Here is a 17,110-nt window from a genome sequence, read left to right as displayed (position 1 = left end):
AGAAGTCCTATGTTGAGAATGAATACTTTTTTTGAGGCTTTAAAATGGTCACTTCTACATACTTCAGAACAAACAATGAAGCACATGAATATCCACAACAAACTGTGTGTGTGTGTGTGTGTGTGTGTGTGTGTGTGTTTCTTGTGGCCTGTAGTAGATTCAAGAATGTCACCTTTCTCCCAGAAAAGAAAAACATGAGGAATCTAAGAGTTCACTTACACTAAATCAGTTTTAGTTATGCACATCCTACTCAGTCAATTTCTGACATGTTAATCTATTTCTTTATCCTTAAAGACAGGATTGTGACTGTGTGTTTTGTGTGTGTGCTTTGTCTATACATAAATATGAATTCTTTGTTGTTGAGCTTTGTGTGCATGACAGAGAGAGAGAGAGAGTGTGTGTGTTAGCGATTTAGAAGGTATAAACTTTAGGTTTCTCCTGGAGGAAAAAAGGTGCAGTTTATTTCTCAACACTCAATTAGCTACCTTTCCTGTTACTTCTACGTTGAAAAAGCGATGCTTATCTTGACTAATTAATTTGTTCCTATTCATTGCTATATTTCTAGAATATAGCACATAACATCATTTGTTGAGATAAATGATGAGTAATTAAGTAGATATTTCTGGAAGAAATTTGACTTATGAAGAAATATTTGAAAGTATTAATTGTGTCAACAAAATGGTAGACCTTGGAAATAATCAAATTATTCTACATATTTCTTTATAATTTTCCAAGATAGATGGTTTAATTTTATTACATTTATTACATTACATACAGACTCAAAGTTGGTAAACATCAATTTGACATGCACTGTTTTGCATCTTATCAAAGTTTATTTCCATCTAGTCAACATTAATACAATCACACCAACTGACGAAGTTTTCTTTAAAAAGCAACAAAAAGAAATGCATGTAATAACACCAAATTTCACTTCTAGAAATTACTGGCAAGCTTATTTTGCTTACTTTTCCATTCTAAAGCACACATTTTCATTTTCCATAAAGTGCATATTTCCATGACTCGTTTTTATCACCTCTTAAAGTAAATATCTATGTTATCCGGCCTCTAGTTACGGCCAAGGAGCAGTGATGTGTAAACAAACTCTAGGTATATTTCAGGTGAGACAAAAATGTGAACTAGATCATGCAGACAAGGCAAAATGACCTCATGTTTAGAAATTGAACATAGAATTACCGTAGAAGCTTCATTAAGCAATTGTGCTACAGGAATAATATTATGTAGATAAGGTGGCACAATATTATAAAACAGATTCTAGAATACTTTAGGGTGGTCTATTATCAACCAATTCCTTTTATTGCTGTAATTGAACTCACTCAAACAGCTGCTTTCATGGAACCAAAGTAAATTAGTTGCTAACCTACTGCCATTATATATACACATATATGCACATACAAATATATGTATGTAAATATGTATGTATATATTTTTGGCATAGAAAAAACCTGCTTATATGACAGCCAAAAACTCAAAAAAAGAGAGAGATAAAATTTTAATTCAGGTGATTTTTTTGTTGGCTTGCCAGAAAATGACCATATATTTTGGCAGTGACCATAATGATATGGATCATAAACAAGTGGAATTAAGGCAGGGTACTAAGGGAAAGAATTAAGGTAGCAGATACTTATATAAATGAAAGGCCCTGAAATGTGAAGCCAGCGGAGACTCAGCTGGAAGTAGGGGCAAAAGTACAGTCATGCAATAGGACATACATAGCAGACAGACAAGGCGCCAATGTGGAATAGATTTTGCCCGAGGCTATGGAGTAACAATGTCAAGATTCTAGATTTTCCCTCCCAGGTTATAACATGATTATTAATTAAAGTATTATTACTTTCATTTAGCCATTGATGAATGTGATCTTAAAAACTTATTTAGGCCGGGCGCGGTGGCTCAAGCCTGTAATCTCAGCACTTTGGGAGGCCGAGACGGGCGGATCACGAGGTCAGGAAATCGAGACCATCCTGGCTAACATGGTGAAACCCCGTCTCTACTAAAAAATACAAAACACTAGCCGGGCGAGGTGGCGGGTGCCTGTAGTCCCAGCTACTCGGGAGGCTGAGGCAGGAGAATGGCGGGAACGCGGGAGGCGGAGCTTACAGTGAGCGGAGATCCAGCCACTGCACTCCAGCCTGGGCAACAGAGGGAGACTCCATCTCAAAAAACAAAAAACTTACTTAGTTAATTCAACCTGTAGCATGTGTCAGAAACTACAAATATTTACTTTGACTTGTTGATAATTGTAAAAGTTCACTATTATCAACCCATTTTTGCTGAAAGGAATTTAGGTTCAAACAGTTTAAGAAATTTGCAAAAAAACATCAAACAGAGAATCATTTGGCAAAATCAACCAACACAAACGCATTTTAGCTATCATACTTCATGTAATCAGGAAAGTGCGGAGGGGTGTGTATCTGAGAAGTATAACCATGATCCTTGCCTTTTTTCTGCCTTTTGTCATTATTCCTCTCTTTGTGAAACATCCATTTGTTATTTCTGCAGATTGGTTTTCTTCATGTAGACAAACAAGAGCACTTAGTGACTCCCGGGTCCATATTTTCTAGTTTTTCTATTAGATAACAGGGGTGTTAATCCCTGCACTCCAATTTAAATAATTCCTTCAACAAACTCCAAGTGGCCTTTGATTTAGTCCATACACCCAATCCCTGACACTGTGACTAAGAAAGTGGGATTGTGGTTGTCCAATAGGGATGGGTGCTGAACTTAGTCCATACACTGTTACTAGGGAGGCAGTCAAGTAGGAAGAGGGTGGTTGTATTAGTTTGCTAGGGCTACAGTAACAAAGTACAAAAAACGGGCCAACTTAAACAACAGAAATGTATTGTCTCACGGTTCTGGAGGCTAGAAGTCCAAAGCCAAAGTATTGGTAGGGTTGTTCCTTCTAAGAACTGTGAGAAAAGAATCTACCCCAGGCCTCTTTCCTTGGTTTGCACAAGGCTGTCTTCTCCCTACGTCCCTTTGTGTGCCACTATTCCTGTGTTCATGTCTGTCTCAAAATTTCCCCTTTTTACAAGGATAACAGTAATCTCACTTTAACTTCATCACTTCTATGAAGACCCTGTCTCCAAATAAGGTTGCATTCTGAGATACTAAAAGTTAGGACTTCAATAAATGAATTCAGGTGTAAGGGGTTGCAAAATTCAACCCGTAACAGTGGTTCTTTTTTGAACAATATGGGTGAGGTTTTTCAAAAGAATACAAGATACAATTTCTTGATTACAAACTGCATCATTTCCTATGTATTCACTATGATGCCGATGCACACTCAGTTGCTCCAGGCAAATGGTATGTAATTAGGAAAGGTTGTATACCTACGGTCCATACAAGCTAGAGAACTAAAACTTTAGGGCCTCGTGACATTTTCTGCCTTTTGTCACTGTTTTTCTCTCTGTGATTCCAAATGGCTTTGTCTCTTCAAAGCTTTATGCCATATCACGATATATTATACCTCTTTTATTTTCCAAAATCACAAATAATAACTATAATTGTGTAAATGCATTTTTTCAAAGTATATAGAAAGATTTACCTAAAAGACTTTGTTCCACCAGTATTGTTCACATTACAGGACAAATAAGGCACCTGCAGATGAGGGTGTTCCAATAGTGTTTAATTAATTTGCAGAATCAGCACTATGTTTTGGATGGATGGCCAAGTTAAATGAGTCTGCTATCACCAACCAGCCAGCATGAGAGAAACAGATCATTAAGTCTGTAATTTTCACAGGTAATAAAGATCTAAAAATAATCACTGAAGGCTTTGCCCCATCCTATGATTACAGATTTAACCCCTAAAGATGCAAACTAAAACCATAACGCTAGCCAATACTTTGAGAGATGAGCATATAATATACTTCCACTATGCTGTGAAATTCCATTTAAGTCAAGTAGTTATTAATACATTAATGAGATAACCAGTTTTATTTTAGTGGTTGCAAAACTGGCTTTTTGGTGTGATATCATAATGAATATATTTGTGATTAAATGACAACACAAAATTGGCAACACACTGAAATGGAATCAATCTGCCAATATAAAATACCACCAGCTAATGCATAATTTATAAACGATATCACAGAAAACAAATTTCACAGTCACATGCTACATAACAACTTTTTTTCAGTGATGAGCCACATATAAGATGCTAGACTCATGAGATTATAGCATTTTATTTTTACTGTATGTTTTTTATATTTAGATACACAAATACTTACATTGTGTTACAATGACCCACAGTATTCAATACAGTAACACGCTGTACAGGTTTGTAGCCTAGGAACAATAGATTGTACCAAAAAGCTTAGGTGTGTAGAGGCTATCCATCTAGGTTTGTATAAGTACATTCTTATATGATGATGTTTGCCGGATGAAATTGCCTAATGGTACATTTCTCAGAAAGTATCCCCAATGCTAAGATGTGCATGAGTGTATACAGTGAAATCAAATGGAAAGCCTAATGGCAGGTAGTTGATCTTCAGACATGTTTCAATAGTATTCGGCAGTGCAACTTAAAGCAAAGCAGCACATGTAGGCCTTCTGGGGAACTACAGCTGGACTGCCCTCTGTCTGGTTTTCATTCATTTTAAGGTGACTCTTGGAGAAAGCAAACACCAGCTGCAGACCCAAACTAGGAAACTGGTATGTTAGATACATGTCAGGTCTCCTGGTTGCACATATAGCAATGGATCACTGCCAATAGAAGTTGGTTATGCCATTCTCTTCAGAGTCATTGCAGAACATGTTTCTGTATTCACAGAGAGACATTTAGGGTCATGAAATCTCACAATTAAACTATCAATAACATGGATCTGAGTAGGTCTTCTTTCTGAGTATACATCATAATCACCTGGAGAACTTTTGAAATATCTTTTACTTTTCATATTTGGGTTTGTTAAGTGTGGACCAGGGCCCAGGAATGTGGGTGTTTAAAAATACTCGAAATTGATCTGCCTTTTCTTCTTTCAACTTACCTCCACACCTATCTAGTGCTAGCATATTCTGGATGAATATAGTATCTGCTCTGATACAACTTTGAAGAAGGAAAGGATGGGGAAGGAAAACATTTGTATTGTCTTGTAAGTGTCTTATCATTCCTGCCTTGTGTTTTTGTTACTCCACATCTCTTTGATGTCAGTGAATACTTGATGTATTCTTCATCACCATTCCACATAAAATGCTCATTTACAGACCACAGGGGAATACTCTTTATGGCAAATTGTTTATGGCCAATTAGTTATCAGATTTTTGTTGATTTTTGCTATAACCGATCTATGGTTACAATTCAACTATGATTTGACAAGTAAAGTTACATTCTAATCTTGTCTTTTTCCAATAAAACATGGTCATTGAATCTTATATATGACCTACTAGTTAACTATTTTTAACCTTCATGCATGTTGTATTTATTAAACTAAAACTTCTTTCCACATCAGCATTAAATCAATCTCTGATTTGTGGCACTTGCTGATTTCCGTGTTGTAAATACTTCCACTATGGCTGATTGCAACATACAAATGTGACCTTAATGAATGAAGAGTTGGCAATGTGTTACTTTCCTGGGGCTGTTGTAGCAAATTACCATAAACTAGGTGGCTAAAAGAAAGAGGAATTTATTTTCTTACAGTTCTGAATAATAGTAGTTTAAAGTCAAGCTGTCAGCACGATCATGCGCTCTCTGAAGGCTGTAGGGGAATGTCCTTCCTTTCCTCTTCCTGGCTTCTGAAGAATGTTAGCAAACATTGGGATTTCCTGGCTTGTAGATACATTAGTGCAACCTCTGCCTCCATCATCATATTATCAGTGGAAGAGATCCCAGTTATCCTGAGTTACTGGCAGTGTAAACTGTACAGGTCTGTGGCAACTTCAGTCCTTCCCTCCTCAGAAGAAAGAATTTGAGGAGAATAAAGCAGAAAAAGGTACCAAGGCAAGTTTCAACACAGGAGTGGAAGTTTATTTAAAAAGCCTTTAGAACAGGAAAGAATGGGAAGTTCACTTGGAAGAGACCCAAGAGGGTGCCTGAAGGTGAAAGAGAGAAGAGAGTGTTTACCCTTTATCTAAGGACTTTCTAAGCTCACCTCTTTCCCTATGATTCTTACCTTAGAGTGGGAGTTCCCCATGCATGGTGCTCTCCTTACCCTTGGGAATTGAGCACACACAGTGTGTTTAGCAAGTGGTACACATGCCCATCTGAGCCTTCTTTCCCTTTTTCTGGTGAAGCGTATCTGGAACGTCATACTTTGCCATTTTGTCTCCTGGTGTGCAAGCCCAAGCAGTTTCTTCTCCTTGGAATCTGCATTCAATGAACACTAATGTTAATAGTCCTGGGCCATCAGGATATGGCCTCTCCCTGGCACCCTGGGTGGGCTGCCAAATTATCATTTTTAAAGAGGCAGAGTGGTAATTGTCAAACCATCACCTGACATTCCTAGTGGGTGGGGGAAGAGCCCTCTCCTGCCCCGCTCATGCCTATCTAACTACCTGTGACAATCACACAGCATTCTCCCTAACTGTATCTCTGTCTAAATTTCCCTCATCTTATAAGATATCATTTTAAATCTTATATTCACAGGGGGTTCTAGGTATTATGACTTCAACATGTCTTTTGGGGAGGGCAAAAAGTATTATTTTGACTTTACGTGATTTTGTATTGATTCTGCCTATATAATAGATATTTGCTTAAATGTTTTTTTCTTTAAAACAAATTGACCAGGTTAATTCACTGAATCAGCAAATATGTAGCAAATATCTGTTATACAATAGGCACTTTTCAAGTTACTGGAAATATAAACAGGTCATGAGTATATCATGTAATGACTTTTCTAGTAACTGGGAATATCTCAGAAAATACCAAGAAATCTTTGCCCTCAGGGAGCTGGCATTCTAGTAAAGAGACAGAGAATGATAGTTTAGTAAACATTCTAGACTTCGTAAAGTAGACATTCTTTAAAGTAGTGTTAAAGTGCTATTGATAACAACAATTTTAGGCAGAAATATGGAGTTTTATTTTACTGTGGATGATCTCAAAAGGTCTTTCTCATGAGTTGACCCTTAAGCAGAGATGTTAATGAAGTGAGGAAGCAATGTATATGTCTTGTAAAAGTGAGTTGGAAGAGATGGATTATTAAAAACAATGGATCTGATATATGGGCACAAGTGTCAGAAAGATACTTAGGCCCAAAAGACAAAAAAGCTATTTGAAACATGATGTTTGCAGTAGAAAATATAGTATCTGAAGTAATCAGGACTCATATCAAGTAGGACCCAATTTAAGAACGGTACAGACTTTAAAGATAGAAACTTTGGAAAAGTGAACTATTTCATAATAAATACTAAGGAAAACATAGATTGTAATTTTTAAAGCTTTTAAATCCAGAAGAGCATTAATTGATTATCATGTTAATTTTAAATTGCAAGACACATTAATCATTCATTAACTACTGACCACTTTTAATTAAAATGTCACAAAATATTAATATTCCCATTTTTAATACATTGTATTCAACTTACTTTTAACAGTGCATCATTGTGCTCATTACCAGGCAAGGCAGAACAACACGTATTTTGTTTAAAAATAACACAGGAGGCGAAATAAAATGCTTTTCAATCTAGAACTAACATGTTCAAACCACTTGGATTTCATATAAGGACACTACTTTCACACTGAAAACTTGGTTCTCAAGTTTTTACCTTCCACAATGCATACCTTTTTAGTCAAGATTATGCAACGGACATCCAATGTAATTCCCTTGTCTTCACAGAAGGAAAGTAATAATTGTGACTGGGCTCTGAAGAGGAGGTCAAAGGAGACACAACATAGATTTTGAGCTGTGCTTAATTTCAGAGAGTTTGTGCCTAAAAGTGGAAAATACACTTTGGGAGGCTGAGGCGGGCAGATCACGAGGTCAAGAGATTGAGACCTTCGTGGCTAACACGGTGAAACCCGATCTCTACTAAAAATACAAAAAATTAGCCGGGCGCGGTGTTGGGTGCCTGTAGTCCCAGCTACTCGGGAGGCTGAGGCAGGAGAATGGCGGGAACCCGGGAGGCGGAGCTTGCAGTGAGCTGAGGTCGCGCCACTGCACTCCAGCCTGGGCAACAGAGCGAGACTCTGTCTAAAAAAAAAAAAAAAAAAAAAAGATGAAAGAAAGATAATTCATGTAAAATATATTTCGTTATATATTTCATTATCATTTGTAGAAGCCAGGTGTATGTCCCTTAATAGTAAATGTTTGTAACACGTCAGAATATGAGTTAACGCTGCCACAGGAAAGAGAGTAAGTTGCTCCCAAATATCTATGCATCCTTCCTGTGGGTGGATTGAGTCATGTATTTATTTTTGGCCAATAGGCTATAAATGGAATCAATGTGTATCTGTTCCTGGGTGCGGCAGGTAAGAGCCCCGGGAGCCACTTATCCAGATGCACAGCTTGAAAGTGGAACAGAACAACCCACCCTTATTAAACTTTGAATGAACAAAAATTGAAACATTTTATTTTTCATTTCTATGTGTTGAATCTGTAGCATGCTTAACATTTGCTGACTAGTATAGAAATTGGAGCCCAATTAGAATGCTGCTGCAAAAATAAGGAAACCTAATTATAAGGTATCAACTTGGTAGTTGGGTGGGGGAAGGTAAAGAAAGTAAGATCCAAGCATAAAGAGATGAAGATCCATATGAGCAGTAGCAAAACATGTGCTGAAATGTTGCCTAAGATCGCCTGGAAAGCAAATCCTATGCCTACTGAACAGGTAGCTCTAGGCTAAGAAGTTAGAAAACATGATGTTAATAGTTTGTGAGCATGGCTGGGGCTGCATTTAGTAAGGTCTTACAAGAAAGTGACAAGCTCTAAAAATGATTGGTCAATTTGCCAGTGACAACATAAAAACAAATGCAGTCCTAAGGAGATTTTTTTTTTTTTTGTAAGGATTACTGCAAGAGGCAGGAAAGAGACTGTTGCAACAGAGGGGAGAAGACTCTTGCAATAAGGGAGAATATTCCAACATGAGATCTGCAAGCTTCTCAAAATTCAAGCAGAAAAGGTCTTTTCTTTATGGGAAGGAAAATCAGGTCTAAAAAGAACTAAAGGTGCAGTTGGAAGATGGTAAGGAAATGCTTTCCCTGAAGTCAGCAGATTATCTTTAAGGGGGTGCTGTATGCTGGCTCTAGCTGAGCGGGGGGTCAATATTCAGAGTCCTTTGGGGAGGAAAGAATCTTAACTAACCTTTGGTCAAGTCACCTAACAGGCATTTTGTTTTGATTAATAGTGGGGGCAATGGGAATATGAAGCAAAAACAGAAAATGTAGGGGTCTGTGTGTGGCCTTGCCATAAGTGAACAAGAGAGTCATCTGTAAGTGTAATGGTAAATCATGGGGGAAGGGCAGTTTTCTGCCTCAAGCCTTTTCCACAACATGCAAGGATGGGGGGATTTCTTTAACCATGGCCATTTTCCAGGTGCACGGGGATCAGATGAAGCTTAACATTGTCACTACCAAAAGATGTGACACATTCAATGACTGATGGAAAAGTCAACTTCTGTTACATTTCAAAGACTTGGTGCAAAAAAGCCTAGTAAAATCTTTCAAAGAGTGTCATGGATTAAATATGAAATTAATCATAATAAATTTCAGGAAACCTCCATTCATTGAGAGGGGTCATATAGGGCATGAAAATGAAATTCCCCAGTAATAAAGATTTTATAAATATGTCTCCCAAGAACTGTGGGTATGGTAAATAGCGCATGAAAATGACAGAAATCAAATAAATAAAGAGAGAAACTAAAATTTTATGGCAGTTTTGTTGGGAAAAACATCTAAGAGACTGGAGTAGAAAACTTTACCTATTTGGGTTTGTTAAAGAAATGGTCTCTAAGCTTCCCCCTATCAGAATTAGGCTGAGAAAACTGTACACCTGCAGGAAGGTATATATCCCAATATCTACCTCAAATATGAACAAGTGTAGCTAATCTTGAGAACAAAAAAGTCAGGAGCCAGGAGAAAAAGGACCTCTGAGAAAACAGACTATCAGATCTTAATCATGAACCGCATCTCAAACCTAGAGTTCTTTAAAATATCTTCCCAGTGACATTTAAGGATTCCTGCAGACCGGTCATGGACAGGATAGGACCTTGCTGTATCCTTTAGGGAAGGTGTATGTGTGTTGTAGGCATGGAAGGAAATTGATGTGTGCAGACAGGACAGGTTACATGTCTTCTCTACCTTTCTTTTTCTTTACTATGGCAGCCCCATTGGCTGCGTAGAAGATTTAACTACAGGATGGACTAGGATACTCAATACATTCTGATTATATAAGTGTGAGAGATAAACTATTATTTATTAAGCCACTTAGGCACATTTTAAATTTTCCTATTGTTGTGACTGCAATATAGCTAAACATTTCATTATTTAAGGTAAATTATAAACCACATTTGCTAATATTGTCCTAACCTCCAACTCCAGCTGCATGTTTTCTAATTTCTGCTCTATAAACTTACATATAACATGTATACATGTTATATGTATACATGTTATATGTATGCCTAGATTCATTCTTTGTATTATTTTTACACAAAGCAACATGTTTCTCTCCTTAACAAATAGTCTATTTATAATATTCTCCCTGCAATAATAACTATTTACCCTGATTTTTCCTCACACATGCAAAAAAAATACTGATTTTATACAGTGTTGTGGAAAAAATTCTTTTTAAAAAGGTTCTTTGGCACACTGTCAACTCCAAATTTGTAGTCTAGTCAGATTACTTACAAAGACCTTAAGTGTATTAGAGTTCAAATAAGCAAGAATTTTTCTTCCTTTTTTTTTGTTTATTTTTACTTCATCTCAGCCTCTTTTTTCAAAGAATTTTGCTATATAGTGTTACTGTCAGAAATAAACTTATGGAGAAATTAGATTTTGTTACTAAAATACATGTATTATTACTCATTTAAAACTTGTTTTAGAAAGGCTGATCATTTTATTCTAATGGAATATATTGAATTATGTTATTATAGTAATTATGTGATATATGAAATCTATAGCATTATATACATAAACCCATAGCACTCAAATTATAAAGTAAATAACTGGTTATTAATATTTTTATTAGAACATTCACAATGTAAGTATTAATTTACATAGAAAGTACAAAATATTCTGTACAAAAAACTTTACTGCTTCTAGACTAACATTTCTTACACATGCACGTGGTTATGTGGTCAAATTATTACATATGCAATGAAATTCATGGTATATCTGGTTTCATCACATGCTGATAAATAAATGTTCTTACTTTTTGTGGAGTTTAATGTATATTCATGGATCTTCACACACTCTTAAATAATGATAATCGTGCCCCTTTACTATTAGAGTTTCCAAAGTTGTAACCTCTCACAGGATGCCTTTTCTGAAGGATATCTGAATACTCAAAATATTTCCTTTCTTAAATGTCTAGATTTTGATCTGTTTTGTGGCATATATTATAAATCTGAAAATGACAGCAAAACAGCAATAATTTTGGTAACAGATACCCTAATTCTATAATCTTTTCTCTACAATAGATATACTTTTTAAAATTTTCAGTTGAACTAAAGAGCTTTACTAACTAATGTATAAGTAGATGTATATCATTCATTGAGGACTCCCCAGAAACCATAACTCTAAACATCTTTGAAAATCTAGAAATAGTAAAAAGTTCAATTTTCTATATCCTTACAATTCAAAGTATGGTCCATAAAGTACATTAACATCCTCTAGTAATTTATTAAAAATGTTGAATATTAGGCCCTACTCAAGACCTACCAAATCAGAATTTGTATTTTAATAAGGTATCCATGTGGTTTCTGTAGCTTCATTAAAGTTGAGAACACACTGCTTTTTACCCTACATATAATGCTTATCTATATTTTGATATAATTGAAAAGGAAAACAGTCATAATGAATATGATTCTAATATTTACTAAGTAAACTGACAAAAAGAAAAGAATGTTTATGGGACCTTAATGAAAAGGAACTCTTCTTCCCCTACCCTTTTTCTTCAACTCTTGTGAACACTAACACATTCCTACTCATTGCACATTAATATACTTTGTAGAAATACACTTGAAGAAGAAATATACATGTTAACTTGAAGTTTCTGAGGTAATTGCTAACCTTCTATTTCCAAAGTGGAGGTTTCAGACTGGACCATGACTCTGAAAAAGGATTTATGATCTCTTACTAGGAAAGAGAAACGGCAAGAAGAGATTTTCCTCTCTCTTAAGTTGGGTCCTTACATTTATAATGCACAAGGGAGAAGTAAGGTTCTGTTTATAATATTACACGACTATATTGTGTACAATATGCTAATCATTCCATCACCTTTTATCCTATCCAGATAAATCTAAATTTCATTTTTTTTGTAAAGGCAACGATAAAAATATTTTCTTTAGAAAACTTGAAGACGCTGTTTATGTAAGGCAATTAACAACTTGCCTAGATACAAATTCATTGAGCTAAAAGATATGTTCTGATTGCCATTCAAGCTTGAACATAGCAAAACATCAGTTTGCAGATCCAAAAAAGGGCCTTAGAGAGCGATAAAAGATGAAAATAATCATACTGAGCACACTAAAAAAATTAGCCCTGAGATAGCCCCTCTCTTTTGATACTCATTTATATCTTAAGAGTAGTTTTAAAATGGATTTACAGATAAATATTTGTGACAAAATTCAATTAAAAAGAAAATTAAAAAATGAGTCAATAATACTTGATTTTCTGTAGGTAAATTTCAATTTATTTTTAAAAGCACAGTCCTTTTAATGTCACCCAGTTTAAATTGAGCAAAAAATGTCATTGTGACCATTAATTTCCACATCTGTAATGTATGTTTGTGAATAATGAACCATATTTCCCCACTGTGTAAACTACACCACAGGGACTTACGAACACTTTTAGAAAGTTGTACAAACTCTTTTGGGTCACTAGGATGCCATTTAGGAAATTAGCACTCATTACAGTAAATGATACCTTGGTGGCTTGGAAAGGTCGACACAGCTTTCCAAAAATTATAACTCCCTGGGAAAGTATAGTTCAACGGTGATTATATTATTTGTGCTGCATTTAGCTTGATATTTTTAAATAAAGATTTTCTTGTGGTGTGGTAAACAAGAGAGTATTTTTGCTGCACGTGAAAAAAGGCTAACTAAAATAGCTTTAAAGATAGCTTGTATATACTCTGTAAATAAATAAAAAATAGTTGATCTCTTAACTGAAAGATAAATTATTCTAATATGTTATATAATAGATCATAAATAATATGTCTATTACATCCCAATTCTGTACTTTACCAATAGACATTAATTAGTATTGATTATACATGTATATAGAAAACAACAGATACTTGTAACTACTACTTAAAGGCATTAGGATGTGATTCATACATATTATTTCCACTATTATGAAAATATTTGGCATATATTTAAATGACAGAATCTGTGAGTTAAGGTATGTGCAAATAGCTAACATTCATTGAGATATTAATGAAGATCGCTAGGCAATCTTCTTTGTGTCTTATGTATCTTAATTTACTTTTTCCTTCTTAACAATTCTCTGAAGTAGGGATGGATATATTATTATGTGCTTCGATATATAAGAATAGATAAGGATAGTGATTATTTGAAAGAATAAGTTAAATGTGTAGGTTCACGCAGAAAATTAAATGCTAATTTCCAAAGCCAAGTCTATCTTAAAATTTGCTTGGATTTTTCTATACTATACTACAGAGAAGTAGATTACTCAGTTTTTAGGAGAATTGAGTATTCACAATGAATTCTCTGATGCACTGGAAATTTGTAAAATTAAAAAGTCAACTACAGTGCAAACTCACTGTAAATAACATTGCTTGGAAGAAGTCTTGTTTAATCATCTTCACTTTTAATACATATAAGCTGTTCAAATACAGCAAGCCCCAAACCTGCTCCAAAGGTCATTTTCCATTATTTAGCAATAGTTACAATTGTCCCTAACCAGAGAATATTTTTTTCTAATTTCTTTAACTCAGCCTACTTAAAGTCAATACTAAAGTTTCAACAACACTGCTGTATTGTACAACACTGTGGTTACCTTAGTCCAGGACACTAGTATCTCTCACTTGGATTACAGCAGTAATCACTTAGCTGACCTCGCTGACAGCTTACTTCTGCCATCTCACTCCATTTTTCACATTTCAATCAAAGAGATCATTGAAGAATGCAAATCAATAACTGAATTCCCCTTTAAAATACTGATGAGTGTATTTGCAATGTGTCTAAAATAGGATCAAAGTCTCTCTTTCTTTCTTTGTTATTTTGAAACTACAATCCTTTACCCAGCTGAACTACCAAGCAACTGTAGGGGTAGAGTAAATGCATCTTCAGACATACAGATTATCATGAAAATGGCTTTGAAACACTTTTGCTTAGGGATTTCTAGATAATATGTACACCACAAATGAGAACATAAACTAAGAAAAACGTGTAGCTGGCAAAAGTGTCCAGCTGCTTGTTGCTTGTAGAAAGAAGCCAAAATAATAATGAGTTGTGATGGAATTATTTCCCAAAAATCTCCACTCCCTGTGGAGGGAACACAGGGGTTTTTAAAGAGAGAGTGGTTTGGAATGCAGGAGAGGAGGGGGGCTAGGAGGTGTCAGGTGGCGTGATCCACTCCAATGGCTTAATTTGACTTATTGCTCCATTTGGTGAAGGGGCCAGCACCATCCTGGGCCCAAAGAGATTACAAATTAATTGCAGTCAATCTTGCAGTTAATTTCTAACCCCTAGTGAGCTTTGGCCTTGACAGCAGGGAAAATTCTGGAGGTACCTGATCCATGTAAGGATCTAGCCCTTGAAGTTTCTAAAGAAACGTATGACCAGATAAGTGAGCATGGTGTGTGCTTAACAAACATCCACATAAATAAATGTGCATAAGGCATGGGAGGGTAGAATGGGAAAAGAAAGGAAGCGGAAGTCCACAGCACATCCTGAGGCTGTAGTTCAAAATGAAAGGAAACTTATATTAAGTTTGTCTCAAAAGCTGTATCTTGAGATTGAGGAGAAAAGAGAAAGAAAACAAAAAGTTTTAAAACAGTTTGAAGCCAAGCGAGCTATCCTGTTACAGAATGACAAAAGGACACATAAGATACAATGAATATTCCTTTTTATTCAATAAGGGGAAGAGACAAAGGGAATCTCCAGGATGATGAACAAAAGAAATAGAACGACAGCTGTGCACAGAATATGTGATATTGTTCATTAAAATAAGAGCAGGTTATATGTCCTGGGAAATGTTTCATTGATAAGATAAAATTTATATAATACCTAAGTATCTCAACACAGTAAATAAATTTGATGCAATTGTTTGGAGAATTTGGAGTTCAAATGGTGACCAAAACACACAAGATAAACAAATGAAACAAAATAAGATAATTAGTAATGCCAAGAAAATACATATTTTTTAATAGTTTTCTACATGGTTAAAATTTAGATAGTATTTAAACACTTATTTTAACATAAGTCTGGAATATTTATCTACCAGAAATTTTATAAAACTTCCTTGAAAGGGTGATTAAATTAAAAGAATGTCTTGTATTGTATGTAAGAAATAAACCCTTTTGAACACCAGGAAATGATTGTTTTTCCTATTCTGATGTCCCAGTTCGGTACTTAGATCAAAAGAGCAATGATGGAACTATAGAAGCAAAGAAGTATTTCTTAACATTGATTTAGACTGCAACGGAGGAAAAAAAAGAGATACCAACAGCTAAAGATTATGCCCTTACTTTCTCTAGTTTATACTTTCAAAGCAAAAATAAGAACACCAAAAAAAGACTCTCCCCTACCAGTCTTATATTTATTTTAAGCCCTCTGAAATTGCTACCAATACTAATGATGAAGATGTTCAGACTCATTGATTTTCATTCCTTACTATTATTGTATTAGCCAGGGTTCCGTAGAGATACAGAACTAATAGGATATATATATATATATATATAGGCTGTCTGCAAGCTGAAGAGAAAGGAGAGTCAGGATGAGTCCCAAAACAAAAACTTGGAGTCCGATGTTGCAGGGAAGAAAGCATCCAGCATGGGAGAAGAATGTAGGCTGGGAGACTAGGCAGTCTAGTCTTTTCACATTTTTCTGCCTGAGTTATATTCTAGCTAGACTGGCAGCTCATTAGATGGTCCGCATCCAGATTAAGGGTGGGTCTGCCTTCCCCAGCCCACTGACTCAAATGTTAATCTCCTTTGGCAACACTCTCACAGACACACCCAGGATCCATACTTTGCATCCTTCAATCCAATCAAGTTGACACTCAGTATTAACCATCACAATTATTACAATTATTATTAATTCACATGTGATTTTCATCATAATTTTATTACCATAAGACAAGGGATTCTCATCTCATAAGAGAATACACATGAAAGAATTTTTGTTGGAGTTTAGTCTTTGCCAAAATCCAATTAAATATTGTAAGAAGATAGAATACTCAGTTGAACAAATAGTCAAGAAGGAATTAGACTGAGGAAAGCAGAAATTTCATAGTACTTTTCTCATCTTTGCTCCACATTCTTGTATTTGATATAGTGAGGCAAGACGAAGTAGAAAACTTCCGAATTTCTGGATCCTCCATCAGGAAGGAAAGAAAAGAATGAATCTTGTGTTTAACATTCTGGATTTTCCTGGGGAATGTCCAAGGAATTGATTTCTGTTCTGATATGGGCCATTGATGGTAATGATTGTATACCTTGATTGTATACCTTGGATACCAAGGAGGCCTGTAGTGCCATAGAGTATTAGGACAATAAGGAGTTGACAGTTTTTCAGGTAGGTACTGGGGGCAAAATGAGTGTACAGTGCTTTCAAATTAGGAATACAATAAAATTAAAAATGAAAGCTTTGAGGGCAAGCATCTTAAGAAAAACAAACAGTTAAAAGCAGTGATAAATAGAATAAAACCAGACTCACAAGTTCAGGAAAGATATATCCCAGAAAATTATTGAGAAGTCTAAGAATCTCTAGCCAAGCTGACTGGTAAAGGTCTTCTCGTGCATGGAGGCAGTCTG

The sequence above is a fragment of the Piliocolobus tephrosceles genome, chromosome 19, assembly GCF_002776525.5.
Source record: "Piliocolobus tephrosceles isolate RC106 chromosome 19, ASM277652v3, whole genome shotgun sequence".
Classification (NCBI taxonomy): domain Eukaryota; kingdom Metazoa; phylum Chordata; class Mammalia; order Primates; family Cercopithecidae; genus Piliocolobus; species Piliocolobus tephrosceles.
The sequence above is the reverse complement of the archived record's forward strand: the minus strand, read 5'-3'. Positions refer to the sequence as shown.